Consider the following 18,235-nt stretch of genomic DNA (forward strand, 5'->3'; position numbering starts at 1 on the left):
ATATACATATAAAATAACAAAAAAGGGAAATATTGAGATATCATCAAAACATTTCTACAGCTTCACATTCAAACTGTCCTGCAGCACTTTCAACTCAGAGTTAATGATATGCATATGTTCATCTAGTACCATCTTCTGTCCTTTCAGAGCTACTGGTAAGACTGCATTTCCTGAGTGCTCTAACACTACTGTCTGAATTATTTTTTTACCAAGCCCACACTCCTGCAAGTTTTGATACCCTTCTTTTGACAAAACTCAGTTTTACTTTTGCTTCAGTTTAATCACAGGTCCTTCAAACATAGGACCTGTGATTCTATACAAAGTCAGAAAGATTTCTGACAAATTGATGTTAATATGAAAATTAACATGTTAATATGAAAATTATTGTTTGGTAAACCAGAAGTGACCTGTCTGAAGCCCTCAATTATGGTATTTGTGTGTTTATTTTTTTTTCTTTTTCAAGGTTCTTTTTAGAGAAAATATATGGTAGCTGTTGTTTAATATTTACTTATAGCGCTTTCAGAGGATGTTACATGTTTATTAATTGCTTAATACTGTGTTTTCCCTAATCTGAATTTTAACCATAATCCTGCACAATGCATGGATTCTAGTTGCTTTGAAATAGTTCTGTTCAAAGAACTTATGAATGTCTCTTTCTTTGAGATGTATTGCTTGGTGTGTAGTTGCACAAATGTACCACAAATAGTGTACCTTATTCAACTGAAGTGACAGTCATATACACAGTTATGACCAAGTTCACATGTGAGCAAGTAACAAATCCATGACTATTACTGCCAGGCTAATAGCTATTATACTAACAAACATTTGTAAGGCATATTCCATTTTCTGGCATGTCGAAATGTGGAGAAAAAAAGATTAATTAGGATATGATTCTAACCTAAGTGTGTGTTTTAATAAAAGGACCTGGGCAAAAAAAAAGTAAGTCACTCTTAAATTTAATTTCTGAATGTAGTGTACATGATGATAGGGGAGAAGTGTATTTTTGATAAGAAGTGACTAAATTTTGTGACAATCTTCATTTTTCAGGCTTTTCATTTAGTCTGCCAATAAAGATTAGTTTTTATCCGAATTTTATCAGCAATAAAAAAATAAGACCTGCATATATAAGTTTGAAATTAAACATTTTTTCTCCCTTTATAATTTTCATTTTTATAAAATCATGGCATTTACATATACTCAGGTGTGTAAAAGCCTACTGTTGTTTGTAACTAATCCATAAACTTATTGATGAGTTAATTACTAACAACAAGGGCATGAGAAAAATTCAACAGTAATAATCTTTTACCTTAGGCATTTATTCTCTAAGCAAAACAGAAATAAAGGATATGTATCCGTGTGTACTCAGTTGAAATAAAGCTTTAAAAATCCAAATGATACTCTAAAATTGTTCAAAAGTTTGATGGCATGAATCCAGGATTAATTCCCACAACCTGTGATGATCTAGTCATCTTCTGTAGCTACACAGTACTAGTGTTAAGGTTACCAAATTTAGCAATAAAGCCAAAATCATAACTGCCTGCTGTCACATACAGCTTTTAAGTAAACTACACAAAATCAGAGTTTCCGTTTACATGCTCTAAGATGCCGTCTGGACTTGAGCACCTTGGAGGCTCAGGATTAAGGCACCTCGATATAACCTAGCAGAATTACAATGGAGAGAAGTAGCTAAAACCAGCTGAAGGATTTCAGATGCTCTTTTTCTTGTTCATCTAAATCAAGTCTTCATCTGTGTTAAGAACTAAATTGTTAAAGACCTTTTTAATTTGTTTAGTGCAAGAAAAATAATAACCATTATCTACTTAGTTAACTTGAGTCTTCTGTGCCTCTAAAATTTTGTTTAAACAAAGACTATTTCTATTGAGGTTAAGGAACACAACTTCTAATACTTAGTAAAATTGTATTATTAACACTTCTTGCATTGAACTTTGTCATATTTCTCTTCTTCTAATACTGGTGTGCCAAATTCTGTAACATAATAGTGTTCTTCATGCTCCCATTTATCTGTATATACAGAAACTTCTGCTTAGGTTTTTTTATACATAATGAAAGGCTAGTTATACCAGTTGATTGAAAAATACCAGTTCTGTCCCCGGAAGAGCTGTCTACATGAGCCACAACAAACTGAACTTGCCACATCACTCAAATTTGCCAATTTGGCTGTAGTTTAGTGGATGACAACTTTGGTTCAGGTTAATATTTGGGGAAATGGAATAATAAAAGCTGCTGATTTTCATACTGTATTGGAAGTAGGAATATCAGCAGCTTTAGGGGATTGGAGGTGTAGAGGGAAGATGCCTGTGAATGAGTCACTATTATCAACTATCTGCAAAGCAGCTTGATGATTGACACTTATGTCTAAAGATGTTCATCCCAAGAGCGTTATTGTTCATACAAGTAACTGATTGAAACTAACAGAGTTAATGTGTTATTCTGGGCTGCTTGGACAAATAGTCTATCTTTTTGAAGCCTCTGGCTGCAGGGATCTCTTAGCCATCGCACAAATAAATTTCAACCATTCAGACAGAGCAATTCATTTCTGATTGCTGTAGACTAGTGCAATCCATCTGCTAGTGTCATTTACTAGCTATCTGTGCCAGAATTATACTCCTTCAATTGTGCTTCAGTGCATTTCTGAAACAATCTAAACTAAAATGTCTATATTCTTTGGCCACTGGCTTATGATATGTTACTGATATGCTTATGATGTGTTACTGAATCCCCAGCCTCCTTAAATGCTTTTTAAAATCTTTGTTACAACCAACACATCGTGGCTAAGTAATCTGCACATGTGAATGATTTTTTTAAATTTCTTTTCTTACCAGTATCCACTCTTTTCTCTCTGCAGCACATTCAGATGGTTCAAGTGAGTTTTAATTTACCACTTCCTTGTAGGAGAGTGTCACATTGCCCAGAATAGAATTAAAGCATTTACATCTTGAGGCGAAAAATCTTTTAAAATACAACTATGTCAAAATCAAGTAAGTGTTCGTTTCGTTTGTAGGTTTAGAAATGTTGCACTGCTTAATGAAGTTTTACGTGAGTGGTTTCTTTCCTGTTATTTTTAGCCTTGGGGTTTGAGAAAGTAAATTATGTCCATCAATATGCTGTTCTTTAGAGAAGTTTCAAATATTTCTAGAACTAGAAAACTTGGACTACACAAAGAAATAATTATAATTATAACAAGTGGCCCAAGTGTAGATTTTAAATGTACAGGCACACTGACAAAGTCATAAATTAAAAATTCACTAATTATACGTCACTGGGATCAATCTTTAATGAAATTGAAAAAGAAAGATCATCATTCATTATAACTGATTAAAATTGATAGAGCTTCTAATTAAGCATTATCCAGTCAAATCAAGAGCTGTCTCTGGAAGCTAGCCTATGAGGAAGGAAGGAGAAAGTTTTAGAGTAATTCCTTTTTACTTGTTGCAACACCTGATACTTAAATACAAAAGAAATATGTACCATGAGTTCAGTGAGAAGAAGCATTTAACAAAATTAGCCATATTTCTTGTGTCTTCGATTATGTATCTCCAGACTACAATCATGCTGCAATTTTCCATAACATAAAAATAAATAAAAATAAAAACAATACTGTTAGCCATATTATTTCATCAGGATATAATCAGTCTAGTTTCATCTACAATGAAACCACAGTTGTACTAGCCATCATAACATACCCAACACTGAATTCTAGATTCAGATGTTTACCTTCCTGCTTCATATCCCTCCCTTACTGGAAAAAATTGAATAGACATCTCCATTTGGATGTCTATTTGGAGATCTCCATTTGGAGAGCTCTGATCTTCTCTCTATCTACTAAGAGAATCTTTTTCATCTAGATACATGACATAGCCATTCACCAAATTGGCAAAAACCAAGAAATTTTCCAAGACTCCTGAGTACTTCCCCTCATTCTCTTCATCCTATTTTTCAACAACTGAAGTTTGTATATCAAAAACACAACCAAAATCCATCCACCTCTCTCAACTTACTGAGCTACCACTGTTTTCTAGACTAATGCAATCGTTTTTTTTTTTTTTTACATCCCACACCACCTTATTGAATGCAGTAATAATAATGATCTGACTTTTATAAATGCACGTGAAGACAAAGTTGCAGAAAGTCTGCAAAGGAAAGATTTTAAAAGATTGGCATTAGGGAATCCTTCCCAAATCATTTTATGAGACCAACATCATCCTAATACCAAAACCTGGCAGAGACTCAACAAGAAAAGAAAACTACAGGCCAATATCCATGATGAACATAGATGCAAAAATCTTCAATAAAATAATGGCAAGCCGATTACAACAGCACATCAAAAAGCTTATCCACCATGATCAAGTAGGATTCATCCCGGGGATGCAAGGCTGGTTCAATATACGCAAGTCTATAAATGTAATTCACCACATAAACAGAACCAAAGACAAAAACCACATGATTATCTCAATTGATGCAGAGAAGGCCTTCGACAAAATTCAACAGCCCTTTATGCTAAAAACCCTCAATAAACTAGGTATCGATGGAACGTATCTCAAAATAATAAAAGCTATTTATGACAAACCGACAGCCAATATCATACTGAACGGGCAAAAACTGGAAGCATTCCCTTTGAAATCTGGCACTAGACAAGGATGCCCTCTCTCACCACTCCTATTCAATATAGTACTGGAAGTTCTAGCCAGAGCAATCAGGCAAGAAAAAGAAATAAAGGGTATTCAATTAGGAAACGAGGAAGTCAAATTGTCTCTATTTGCAGACGACATGATTGTATATCTAGAAGACCCCCTCATCTCAGCCCAAAAGCTCCTGAAACTGATAAGCAACTTCAGCAAAGTCTCAGGATACAAAATCAATGTGCAAAAATCACAAGCGTTCCTATACACCAATAACAGACTTAAAGAGAGCCAAATCAAGAACGAACTGCCATTCACAATCGCTACAAAGAGAATAAAATACCTAGGAATACAACTAACAAGGAATGTAAAGGACCTCTTCAAGGAGAACTACAAATCACTGCTCAACGAAATAAGAGAGGACACAAACAGATGGAGAAACATTCCATGTTCATGGTTAGGAAGAATTAATATCGTGAAAATGGCCATACTGCCCAAAGTAATATACAGATTCAATGCTATCCCCATCAAGCTACCAATGACCTTCTTCACAGAACTGGAAAAAACCACCTTAAACTTCATATGGAACCAAAAGAGAGCCCGCATAGCCAAGTCAATTCTAAGCAAAAAGAACAAAGCAGGAGGCATCACACTACCGGACTTCAAACTCTACTACAAGGCTACAGTAATCAAAACAGCATGGTACTGGTACCAAAACAGAGATATAGACCAATGGAACAGAACAGAGGCATCGGAGGCAACACAACATATCTACAACCACCTGATCTTTGACAAACCTGATAAAAACAAGCAATGGGGAAAGGATTCCCTGTTCAATAAGTGGTGTTGGGAAAACTGGCTAGCCATATGCAGAAAGCAGAAAATGGACCCCTTCCTGACACCTTACACTAAAATTGACTCCAGATGGATTAAAGACTTAAACATAAGACCTAACACCATAAAAACACTAGAAGGAAACCTAGGCAAAACCATTCAGGACATAGGCGTAGGCAAGGGCTTCATGACCAAAACACCAAAAGCATTGGCAACAAAAGCCAAAATAGACAAATGGGACCTAATCAAACTCCACAGCTTCTGCACAGCAAAAGAAACAGTCAATAGAGTGAATCGGCAACCAACAGAATGGGAAAAAATTTTTGCAGCCTACCCATCTGACAAAGGGCTGATATCCAGAATTTACAACGAGCTAAAAAAGATTTACAAGAAAAAAACAAACAAGCCCATTCAAAAGTGGGCGAAGGACATGAACAGATACTTTACAAAAGAAGACATACATGAGGCCAACAAGCATATGAAAAAATGCTCATCATCACTGGCCATTAGAGAAATGCAAATCAAAACTACATTGAGATACCATCTCACACCAGTTAGAATGGCAATCATTAAAAAATCTGGAGACAACAGATGCTGGAGAGGATGTGGAGAAATAGGAACACCTTTACACTGTTGGTGGGAGTGTAAATTAGTTCAACCATTGTGGAAAACAGTGTGGCAATTCCTCAAGGACCTAGAAATAGAAATTCCATTTGACCCAGCAATCCCATTACTGGGCATATATCCAAAGGATTATAAATCGTTCTACTATAAGGACACATGCACACGAATGTTCATTGCAGCACAGTTTACAATAGCAAAGACCTGGAACCAACCCAAATGCCCATCGATGATAGACTGGACAGGAAAAATGTGGCACATATACACCATGGAATATTATGCAGCCATTAAAAACGAGGAGTTCGCGTCCTTTGTAGGGACATGGATGAACCTGGAAACCATCATTCTCAGCAAACTGACACAAGAACACAAAATCAAACACCACATGTTCTCACTCATAGGTGGGTGTTGAACAAGGAGAACACATGGACACAGGGAGGGGAGCACTATACATGGGGGTCTGTTGTGGGGGAGTGGGGGGGGACAGCGGGGGGGTGGGGAATTGGGGAGGGATAGCATGGGGAGAAATGCCAGATATGGGTGAAGGGGAGGAAGGCAGCAAATCACACTGCCACGTATGCACCTAAGCAACAACCTTGCATGTTTTTCACATGTACCCCAAAACCTAAAATGCAATAAAAAAAAAAAAAAAAAAAAAAAAGATTGGCATTGAAGTATATGAGACATTGAAAGGAAAAGGAATACTGTGGACATCTCAACCTGCTTCACTAATTTGGTACTGTTTTTGTATCCCATTTTGCTCCTCTGAAGATGACCTTTTAGGACAAAGATTCATACTACTTTCTAACATTCTACACTTTATTTTCTCCATGAATTTTTGCCTGGTGATAGTCTGCAATCTCTTTACCACCCACACTGTTGTTTTTTCACCTTTTACATATTTGTTATGTGCAATCAGATGTCATCTAGAATTTTGCTTTCCCTTTAGATGTAGGAACATTAGTTGAACCTCTATTCTAAACCCCACAGATGTCAAAAACATCTCTCAAATATCTGTGAAATTTCTGGAGATCACATATCTTCATAATTACTTTGGGTTGTAAGTTTCCATTTCTGGTGAGTTAGTTCTGTTTGGGCTTGCATGTGATTTTTCTCACAATTCTATGAGCTGAGCGCCTATTTTTCACTATGCGAGTCTCAAACTTTTTCCCACATTTATGACATCACCCTATCCCTCCAGAGAAAGCCCTCTCACACAGATTTTATATGTAGCAAATTTCTCTGAATCATTGGAGCTATGGAGGAAGGTGCTGGAAGGAAACAGAAGCATACATATAAGAGGAATGAAAACACAGCATTAGGTAATAATTGTTCTTAGAAATCCTTTGGATCCTCATCACCAGGAATTTCTTCACTAGCTATTTTTTTATAAGCCAAAATTATCCCTAGCTTTTTTCTCTTTCTCAGACCAATTTCTTCCATCCCCTTATGATATATGCACACATTGTCTATATGATAGACATATAGCATTTATCTCTTCTTTCTCTCTTGTCATTAGTTTCCCTCCTTTAATGAATTATTCTCATCAGTACACAAATACTCTGTGATCTTTCCAATCAAAAAAACTCTTGACTACACTTCCTTCAGGTATGACTTTATTTATTTCCTTCCTTTACAATAAAATTTTTAGAATATGGTGTCTATTCTTCCATTCTTCAGTTCCCATCTTCCTATTCACTCTTCAACCCGATTCAGGCTTTTAGTACCCCTCTTCATCACCACTACTCCATTAAAGTTGTTCTTCTGAAGATTTATAGCACTCTCAAATTTGCTAAACTAGTGGTCATTCTTGCTCTCATCTTCTTGCTCTTTAAACAGCATTTATCTCAATTGATTACTTCTTTGACTTGCATTCTTTACCTGGATTCAAGGAATTCACCATTACTGGTTCTCTTTCTAACTTATTGGTCACTCTTTTCAAGTCTCTTTAACCGATTTATCCTCATCTTCCTCACTTCATATCACTAGAAGCTCACAGATATTTGTGTTTTAATTTCTTTATCCACATTCACTCCTTTGGAATCCATTCTCATAGCATCTATGTGTTATCAATTCTCAAATCTGTATTTCACATCAAGCTATAACTTAAATTCTTAAAATATCAATCCATAAATTGTGAACATGAGTCAGAATTTAATTCATTAATGAGGAAATCAGTAGGATTATGAAGTTGATTTTATATTGTTCCAGATGCTACAAAAAAGAAACTTTATATACAACATTATAAAGAACTTGGTCCAATAATAGAGTAGATTTTCTTATGAGATAATAGGCTTAAGCAAAAAGTCCAAAAGACAATTTAGTAAGAGTTTTCTTAAGAAGTTCTTATTTTAGATAAGAGGTAGGATTGAGGCAGGAAAATAGGGTCTGGAGGCAGGGAACATAAGGCAGATTCATACTTAAGCTATGACAGGAAATATCCTTTCCATAGGGCATATGCAGAGTAAATGACTTTGTAACTTTACTTCATTCTCTCCATTTATATAGGCCATATACCAAGTAACCAATGGAAACCCTTAGAGGGCATTTAAACCCCAAAAAATTCTGTAACGGCGTCCTTGAACCCGTATGCTCGGGCCCACTCCCACACTCCAGAGTGTACTTTCATTTTGAATACATTTCTTCATTCTTTCCTCGCTTTGTGCATTTGTCCAATTATTTGTTTAAAATGCCAAGAACTGGGTCACCCTCCACTGGTAACAGCATTAGATAATGATTGTGGGTCAGGTTGCCTGAAAACCAGAATCTGAGATGTGCTTTAGAATGCACAATGTTTTTAAGGCTGGTCTGTGGCATTAATACTTGTACAAGGAAGGGGAGAGAGCAAGACAGAGCAGAAGAAAGTGAAGCCCAGATGCAATCTCAAAGACAGCCTTAATTGGCTAATTCCAAGAGGAGCTCTGGATACTAGAACAGCACTTCAGTATTTCCCACGTTGAACCTGATTGGCCAGGATTTATACCACACAATCATCTTTTCTCAGGTGCCCAGTTGATAAAGGATACAATGGACAAGATATCCCTTTGTGAATGAGGCAATCTGTGAAAGGGGCTGACCAACGAAAGCTGTCTACTGACAGCACTCCCAGTAGCTGAGGTAACAAGCCCTTCACTGAAGAAGTGATATGGGTCCCATCACAGTGTCCACCACAATAACATTATAAAGTCCAACTCAATTCCAAGTTTCAATTTCTATATGTAACTATTTTAATGAAACATTATTATGTTTTAATTCAAGTTGAATTACGACTTCCAAACTAATCATGTAATATTGTACATATTTTAAATGTACTGAATCCAAGAAGAAACTATACTTTAGTAGATATGTCAGTCATTGATTTACAGAAGCTTTTTTTTTCTGTAATACTGTCACAAATCTACATGATAATCCCTAGTGCCAGATTTTACTTTTGACTAGCTGAGCAAGCTAAAATATTCATAAATTCACATGAAGCCAGATGGCTTCCCACTGAATATGCATTTGAATGATTCCTGTACATTATTTATTCCAAGAAGTGCACAAAATATACCATCATCATAGCAGAGACTCCTAATAAGTTTGTTTCAGAAAGGAATCAAGGAATAACAGGTATCCAGTGCTAACTATATTTTGCACTAAACCATGATTCTATGTATGTTCGAGAATCACTAAGCAGACTCAATTTAGTTATTTTCTATTAGTCTCTGAAATATCAGGAATCTGAAATAAGGAAGTGTTTAGCAAGAATGACTGGCATTTGGGAAAAAGGAGGATTTAACTTAGCAAGCATAACTTCTTAATAATTTGCTTAGTTCTCTAAAAATTCAAATGTGCGACATAAAGTATTAACCATTTTTGTTAAGTTGATCAGTGTCTTTTTAGGAGTACTTTTATTTTCAGGTTGAAATCACAGATGTGAATTTGAAATGAAAATATAACTTAATCATTAAAAGTTTTTTTCTCCAACATATTTGGGGAGAGAAGAAATGAAAATTGTATTTTTTTTCTTTTTAATTTATGGAGTTTTCCTTTTATTTAAATCTGCTATGTCTCTTTTGAAAGTTTCCTATTCTCTGGACATGTATCGTCATTGCTGTCCCCACCCTCCATCTTCTCTGTTTTCCTTCAAATGTTGTAATCACTGTTGTTTGGTAAACCGTATCTGGTAATTCTACTGTCTGCAGTCAGGGTGGATATGCTTCTGATTCTTGTTTTTCAGCATTATGTTGCTATGCTTTCTTAGATATCTTTGATTGACTTTGATTGTCTGTTGGTCATTGTCCTTAGCAAAGTATTTGCAGAGGTTTCCAATGCCCTAAGATGAATGGACTCTCCTATACAGGCTTTGCATTTGCTTCTATCAGGAGACCAGAGAGGCATTGTCACCTAAGAACAACCTTAGATTAAGTTCAAGACTGAGGTTCTCTGGCTTACTAGGCTTGGTATAAATCCATAGTGAATATTTTTGTAGCAATAATTTCTCAAGAATCTAATTTTACTTTATTTTCCTTCTCTCTTTTCCTTTCTTCTTCTTTTTTAAATTAATTTCTTCTGCTCTGCTTAACAGCAAGGCAAGCTGCTGGACAATTCCTTTGATTTGGAATAAAGGAGGACATATTTACTTCTAGTTGATCCTTATCCAAAGACATATTTTTGGGAGGCTTTAGCTTAATGTGTCAAAGACACCCTCTAAGAATTCTCTACCTGTGGAAACCCTTGGCCACCCTCTGATTCCTTGGAATCTAAGTCCGACTGTGTGCTTTTGGCGAATTCCTCAAGGCAAAAACTTACTTCATACCACTTATGTTTCTTGTATAAGGAAATATCCACTTACATTTCTGGGTTTAAGCATTTTCCTAAAATAGTTTGTGTATACAACGTTATTGTTTTAGTTCTTCATTGTTTTTTGCGATTATGACTTTTATACTTAGCATTTAAAATCAGTCTGTTATTCTCATTCATGTGAAACATAACTCTAATTCTGTATTATCTTATTGACTTATCCAACATTTTCCCTAGTGACATATTTTAGTTAGTAGAGGGTATGCTATATTATTTAAGGAGATAGTACTAGTAAATGATATATTTTTATAATGGATGTTACAGTCATGGAGTGTAGTGATCATGAAAATCCTAAACTTATGAAGAACAAAAAGAAGAAAAAGGGGAATAAAAAAAACATGTAGACCCTTATCCCTTTTATCCCACATCACATAAGCCACATGATGGAGTAGACAAGTCAGCACTTAGCATGATGCCTGCTATGAGATAATAAACCATGTTAAATCTTTTACACAGGAGGTCAGAATAAACATAAGCAGACAAAAGGTATGTTAAATGTATATTTTTGAAATAGGAAACAAACCTACATAATTTCCTTAAAAAAAAAGGTCACCATTTATATTAGGTAGAACACATATACCAGTGTTAGACACTCTCTGACTTGAAATTATCAAAAAAAATTTAAAGTTAATTATGTGCCAGGGTCTTTGATCAGCACTAGGGATATTTTATCCCTTGCTCACAGGGCTCTTCCAGTTTAGTTGAGGAGAAGATAGGAAAAAATTAATAATTGGAATAATTCCCAGCTAGAGCTACCATATGTACTGGCTTTTGAATAGTCATTCAAAGAGACTAACAAAAGCTGCATGATGAGGAAAGATCTCTTAGGGAAGGTGACATTTACCCTGAAACCTAAAGAAAGAGTGTTAATTAGCCTGTTTCTTTGTGGAGAGATGGGAAGAAAAAGAGTGAAGAGGGAATTGTATTATGACAAGAGAGAACATTTATAAAGTTTCGTGGGTAAGAGTGCTCAGTGCATAGGGAGGTCTGAGAAGCCCAATCTGAAGTGTAGTGTGTCACATGCAGTGTAAGAGTGGCTTGGGAAAAGGTCTAAACTTGATTAATTTACAGTATTTATATAAATATGCAGGTAACTTCATATTTACATAAATATGCAGGTACCTTAGAAATTAAAACTCTGACCAAATTAAGATTAACAATTTTTTTCAAAGAAGAGGAGAGAGAAAGTGGTATGTGTGTGTGTGTGTGTGTGTGTGTGTTTGTGTGTGTAATATGGAAGTGATAGTCCTAGTATTTGGCTACCAAATGACAAAGTTGACTTTAGACATTAATGAACAGTAAAAAATAGGGAAACAAATAACAGTAATAATTAATGTCTTCCCAGAGATCACTTCCTATTGAAACACTGTAAATTAAAGGTTATGTGATTTATGTTATAATTTTGCTTATTTGAAACAAGGGAGAACTGGAAAAGAGAAGCTTCACAAATGAATTAACATAGTACAAATATTGTACAGAAGTTTATTTACTTTGAACCTAAAAAACAAATTAGATTTCAGAACTCTAGTGTTTAATCCTTTATTTTATATTCTTGTTAAAACACATATTTCTTGGAAATGTTTTTGTTTAGACATGAGTAGTTACTTTTGTCTTTACAAGAGTTTATCCTTATTTGTGCTGAGCTAAATATTCAGTATACAGCTGGCTTTTTACTGATACAGTACAGAAATGATACCACATATGACATTATTATATCAGTCTGATTTGAAGACCTAAAAGAAGGTGGTTATGGAGTAAACTATACTGCATAAACTTTTTTTCATGTCTCTTAGTAGAAAAACAACAGCAACAACCAAAATATATACGCAAATGCACATTTTATAGTCCATAGTCAGACATCAGCTAAACCAATAAAACAATCTTCAAAGATTTTTATTGCATAAAAACAAAATATAACTTTCTAGTTAAGCATAAAGCTCAACAAAAGAAAACTACAAAAATGAGACAACATTTAACTCTGTTCCTAGCACTGCTATTAACTCACCGTGATCTCCATTAGATGAAAAGTCAAGATGTGTAAACAGCAAGGGCCACTGAGCATTGTGAGTCTGAAATGGTGTGCTGAAAGTTACTAGAAAGTGTTCTGAAATTTAAAGGGAAGGAAAAAAAACCTTCCCGACAAGTGAAAATATGCCACCTATTCAGTTATGGTATCTAAGAAAATTTAATGGAGTTATTAAAGGAGCACTTAGAGAATATGTGCAATTACTTTCTTTACATAGGACAAATACGTTTCATAATGTATTTCTTCATTTCCAAGAAAAGTTTTATTTCTTTGATCTTTCTTTCATGATAATGAGGTAGATGTGTACAGCATTGAGCACTGCATCTCAAATGTAATCCCAACAGACTTGCAACAAGCAAATTTTTATGTTATTTTTTATAAAATGATGCCTCTGTTTAAACCACTCACTTTCCTTAACATAACATGAATTCACATATAATTTGTGTATTTCTCCCACTTACAGAACACTGGCTTATACTGCTCTTCAGGTACTTCTCTCCTCCAACATAGGTGTGTGTGTGTGTATATATATATATGTGTGTGTGTGTGTGTGTGTATGTGTATATATATAAACTTAGAAAAGTTAAAAAATATATATATACACACACCCACACACACATATGTATATATACACATATATATACATTTTAACTTTTCTAAGTTCTTATGGTTTGATTATTTTCCTTTGGTAACTCCTTTTATCTTTTCTGCTCATAGTTTCTACCATTGCTGTCACTTTATATATTTTCTCTGTCATTTGGTATTTATGACTTTGCCTAACTAAGCCTCATCAATTTTTAGTCTCAAAAAATATCCTAGAAGAAATTTAAATTATTTTGGTCCCATCAATTTTGTTTAATTTGTTTTACTGTGTAAAACAATAATAGAGATTTTCATGAACATCATCTTAATAATTTCTCTGAATTCTCTAATATGATATAATAATCTAAATTGTGTACAAATTCTTAATTTATCATATTTTAGATATTAAATTTTATTTTTTCCCACTGAGCAAAATTTAAAAAAACATATATATATATATTTTTTTTTAAATTGCATTTTAGGTTCCAAGGTACATGTAAAGAACTTGCAGGATTGTTGCATAGGTACATACATGGCAATGTGATTTGCTGCCTCCATCCCCATCACCTATATCTGGCATTTCTCCCCATGTTATCCCTCCCCAACCGCCTACACACCACTGTCCCTTCCCTAGTCCCCCACCACAGACCTCAGTGTGTGATGCTCCCTCCCTCTGTCCATGTATTCTCGTTCAACACCCACCTATGAGTGAGAACATGTGGTGCTTGATTCTCTGTTCCTGTGTCAGTTTGCTGAAGATGATGGTTTCCAGGTTCATCCATGTCCCTACAGAGGACACAAACTCATCGTTTTTTATGGCTGCATAGTATTCCATAGTGTATATGTGCCACATTTTCCCTGTCCAGTCTATCATCGAAGGCCGTTTGGGTTGGTTCCAAGTCTTTGCTATTGTAAACAGTGCTGCAATGAACATACTGTGTCCTTATAATAGAATGATTTATAATCCTTTGGCTATATACCCAGTAATGGGATTACTGGGTCAAATGGAATTTCTATTTCTAGGTCCTTGAGGAATCGCCACACTGTCTTCCACAGTGGTTGAACTAATTTACACTCCCACCAACAGTGTAAAAGTGTTCCTATTTCTCCACATCCTCTCCAGCATCTGTTGTCTCCAGATTTTTTAATGGTCGCCATTCTAACTGGTGTGAGATGGTATCTCAATGTAGTTTTGATTTGCATTTCTCTAATGACCAGTTATGATGAGCATTTTTTCATGTTTCTTGACCTCATATATGTCTTCTTTTGAAAAGTGTCTGTTCATTTCCTTTGCCCACTTTTGAATAGGTTTGTTTTTGTCTTATAAATCTGTTTTAGTTCTTTGTAGATTTTGGATGTAAGTCCTTTTTCAGATGGGTAGATTGCGAAATTTTTTTCCTATTCTGTTGATTGCCAGTTCACTCTAATGATTGTTTCTTTTGCTGTGCAGAAGCTCTGGTGTTTAATTAGATCCCATTTGTCTATTTTGGCTTTTATTGCCAATGCTTTTCGTGTTTTAGTCATGAAGTCCTTCCCTATGCCTATGTCCTGAATGGTTTTGCCTAGGTTTTCTTCTAAGGTTTTTATGGTGTTAGGTCTTATGTTTAAGTCTTTAATCCATCTGGAGTTAATTTTAGTGTAAGGTGTCAGGAAGGTGTCCAGTTTCTGCTTTCTGCACATGGCTACCCAGTTTTGCCAACACCATTTGTTAAACAGGGAATTATTTCCCCATTGCTTGTTTTTATCAGGTTTGTCAAAGATCAGATGGTTGTAGATGTGTGGCGTTGCCTCCGAGGCCTCTGTTCTGTTCCATTGGTCTATATCTCTGTTTTGGTACCAGTACCATGCTGTTTTGATTACTGTAGCCTTGTAGTATAGTTTGAAGTCAGGTAGCATGATGCCTCTGGCTTTGTTGTTTTTGCTTAGAATTGACTTGGCTGTGTGGGCTCTCTTTTGGTTCCATATGAAGTTTATGGTAGTTTTTTCCAGTTCTGTGAAGAAGGTCATTGGTAGCTTGATGGGGATATAGTTGAATCTATAAATTACTTTGGGCAGTATGTCCATTTTCACGATATTGATTCTTCCTAACCATGAGCATGGAATGTTTCTCCATCTGTTTGTGTCCTCTCTTATTTCATTGAGCAGTGGTTTGTAGTTCTCCTTGAAGAGATCCTTTACTTCCTTTGTTAGTTGTATTCCTGGGTATTTTATTATCTTTGTAGCAATTGTGAATGGCAGTTCGTTCTTGATTTGGCTCTCCTTAAGTCTGTTATTGGTGTATAGGAATGCTTGTGATTTTTGCACATTGATTTTGAATCCTGAGACTTTGCTGAAATTACTTATCAGTTTAAGGAGGTTTTGGGCTGAGATGATAGGGTCTTCTAAATATACAATCATATCATCTGCAAATAGAGACAATTTGACTTCCTCCTTTCCTAGTTGAATACACTTATATTTCTTTTTCTTGCCTGATTTCTCTGGCTAGAACTTCCAATACTACATTGAATAGGAGTGATGAGAAAGGGCATCCTTGTCTAGTGCCAGATTTCAAAGGGAATGCTTCCAGTTTTTGCCCATTCAATATGATATTGGCTGTAGGTTTGTCATAAATAGCTTTTATTATTTTGAGATACTATAGCTTTTATTATTTTGAGATACGTTCCGTTGATACCTAGTTTATTGAGAGTTTTTAGCATAAAGGGCTATTGAATTTTGTCGAAGGCTTTCTTTTTATCTATTGAGATAATCATGTGGTTTTTGTCTTTGGTTCTGTTTATCTGATGAATTATCTTTATAGACTTGCTTATGTTGAACCAGCCTTGTATCCTCTGAATGAAGCCTACTTGATCATGGTGGATAGGCTTTTTGATGTTCTGTTGCATTTGGTTTGCCAGTATTTTATTGAAGATTTTTGCATCTACATTCATCAATGATATTGGCCTAAAGTTTTCTTTTCTTGTTGATTCTCTGCCGGGTTTTGTTATCAGGATGATGTTGATTTCACAAAAATATTTGGGTAGGATTCCTTCTTTTTGGATTGTTTGGAATAGTTTCAGAAGGAGTGGTACCAGCTCTTCTTTGCATGTCTGGTAGAATTCGGCTGTAAACCCATCTGGACCTGGGCTTGTTTTGGTTGGTAAGCTATTAATTGCTGCCTCAACTTCAGCCCTTGTTATTGGTAGCAAGATTTTTAAAAATCTGCAAGTAGCAAGATTTATTGCAAATCATGCCAGATTCCAAAATCCTTCTGTACTAGCCCAATGTAACCCTTTCTTCCTCTTACATAGCATGTGGAGGTTTTTTTCCACCAATCATTTGATACTCATCAAAAGCTACCTTTTAAAGTAAGTTAGATTTTTGAATATCAAATTAAGTTATAAATGCTGTAAGCAATGGCCCTGCCTGATACTTCCTTTTAGGCAAGCTGTGTCAAAATCACTTTTTGGAGTTTTATTTCATTTATTTCTAATTCAAGGACCTAACTTTAGGAAATAATGATTTAGTTGATTATGAGTAGGTTCTTGTAGTTGTAGTTTGTAAAATCTCCCTGAAAATCTGCTTTGTAAATTATTGCTAGAGCATCAAATCCCTTGTATAAATTACTAATGCTAGTAACTTCAACTAATGCAAAAACCTCTTAAGGATTAGGTATATGGTTAGAGGAAAGATGAGGAAAACAAAGAGACTAATAATTTGTTGAATTTTCCTTGCATATAATTTCAAAAGGCTGTAGTATTTAGTCTGCAGAAATGCAATGGCTTGCTCTATTTTCACTTTACCTCTTTTCCAACCTTAGCAATATTTCTGTTACTGAAGGAATGGATTCTATCCAATTCAATTGGGTCAATCCATTTCAGCTCGGTTCAATTTTATTCAGTTCAATTCAATCCAAAACAATTAAATTTATATCTCTACCCATCAGGAATTGTATTGGGCTATTTCAAATGCAAAGATGCCTGCATTCATGTTACTATTGCCAAGGAGGAAGGATAAAAGCATTAATTCTATATTCTGTAATAAATCCCTTAATGGAAGCAGGTGCTCCATGGATAGCAACTTAACTTAGAGTAGGGTTTAAACAGGTTTATTTTAATTTGCTGCCTACTCTTAAACTACATATATGTATTGTATATATGTATATATATTTATATAATGTATACATGTGTATTATATATAGTGTATATACACACATATAAAATTATAGTATAAAATTACCAAATATAAATATGTTTAGTCTTCAAAAAGAAATAGTTACTAACAGCCATCTTTAGTAACATTAAAGGATGCATCCCTGATAGGTCATCTCAAGATGACTTTGTAGATTAGTACATGTCCAGACTCTGCAAAAGAAATGAGTTTTATATAGAGAGAATGTATAGTCTTTAAAGGACCCAAACATAACTATTGTAGTTCACTAATAGGTTAACTGTTATATAGACGCACTGAGCATCATGGGCAATGAGAGTTTCATAAAGATAATGTTGGAGTTCATTTGTGAAAACTCCAATGTGACAATATGCATTTATCTCTCATTCTGATATGCTTAAGGCCTACACAATTTGAAATGCCTTGTTACCCTTTACCACAAGCCCTATTCTTTCTTCTCTGGCTGTACATATGAACTAGAGAAATATGTGTGATAATTTTAGGTAACTATTTGTGTAATCGGACCTAGCCTTCAATTTGGGAA

General features: G+C 35.0%; 1 protein-coding gene across 1 annotated transcript in view; it reads left to right on the forward strand.

Moving 5' to 3' along the window:
- Positions 1–18,235, forward strand: part of TNNI3K (TNNI3 interacting kinase) — a 335,970-nt gene that overhangs the window by 5,669 nt on the left and 312,066 nt on the right. The window contains exon 2 of the mRNA XM_021667770.2: positions 2,867–2,999. The gene's annotated coding sequence lies outside the window, so the exon portion shown is untranslated. The remainder of the gene's footprint in view (positions 1–2,866; positions 3,000–18,235) is intronic.

The sequence above is a fragment of the Aotus nancymaae genome, unplaced genomic scaffold (assembly GCF_030222135.1).
Source record: "Aotus nancymaae isolate 86718 unplaced genomic scaffold, 86718_ANA_hifiasm-v0.15.2.pri h1tg000007l, whole genome shotgun sequence".
In the NCBI taxonomy this organism is placed as follows: Eukaryota; Metazoa; Chordata; class Mammalia; order Primates; family Aotidae; genus Aotus; species Aotus nancymaae.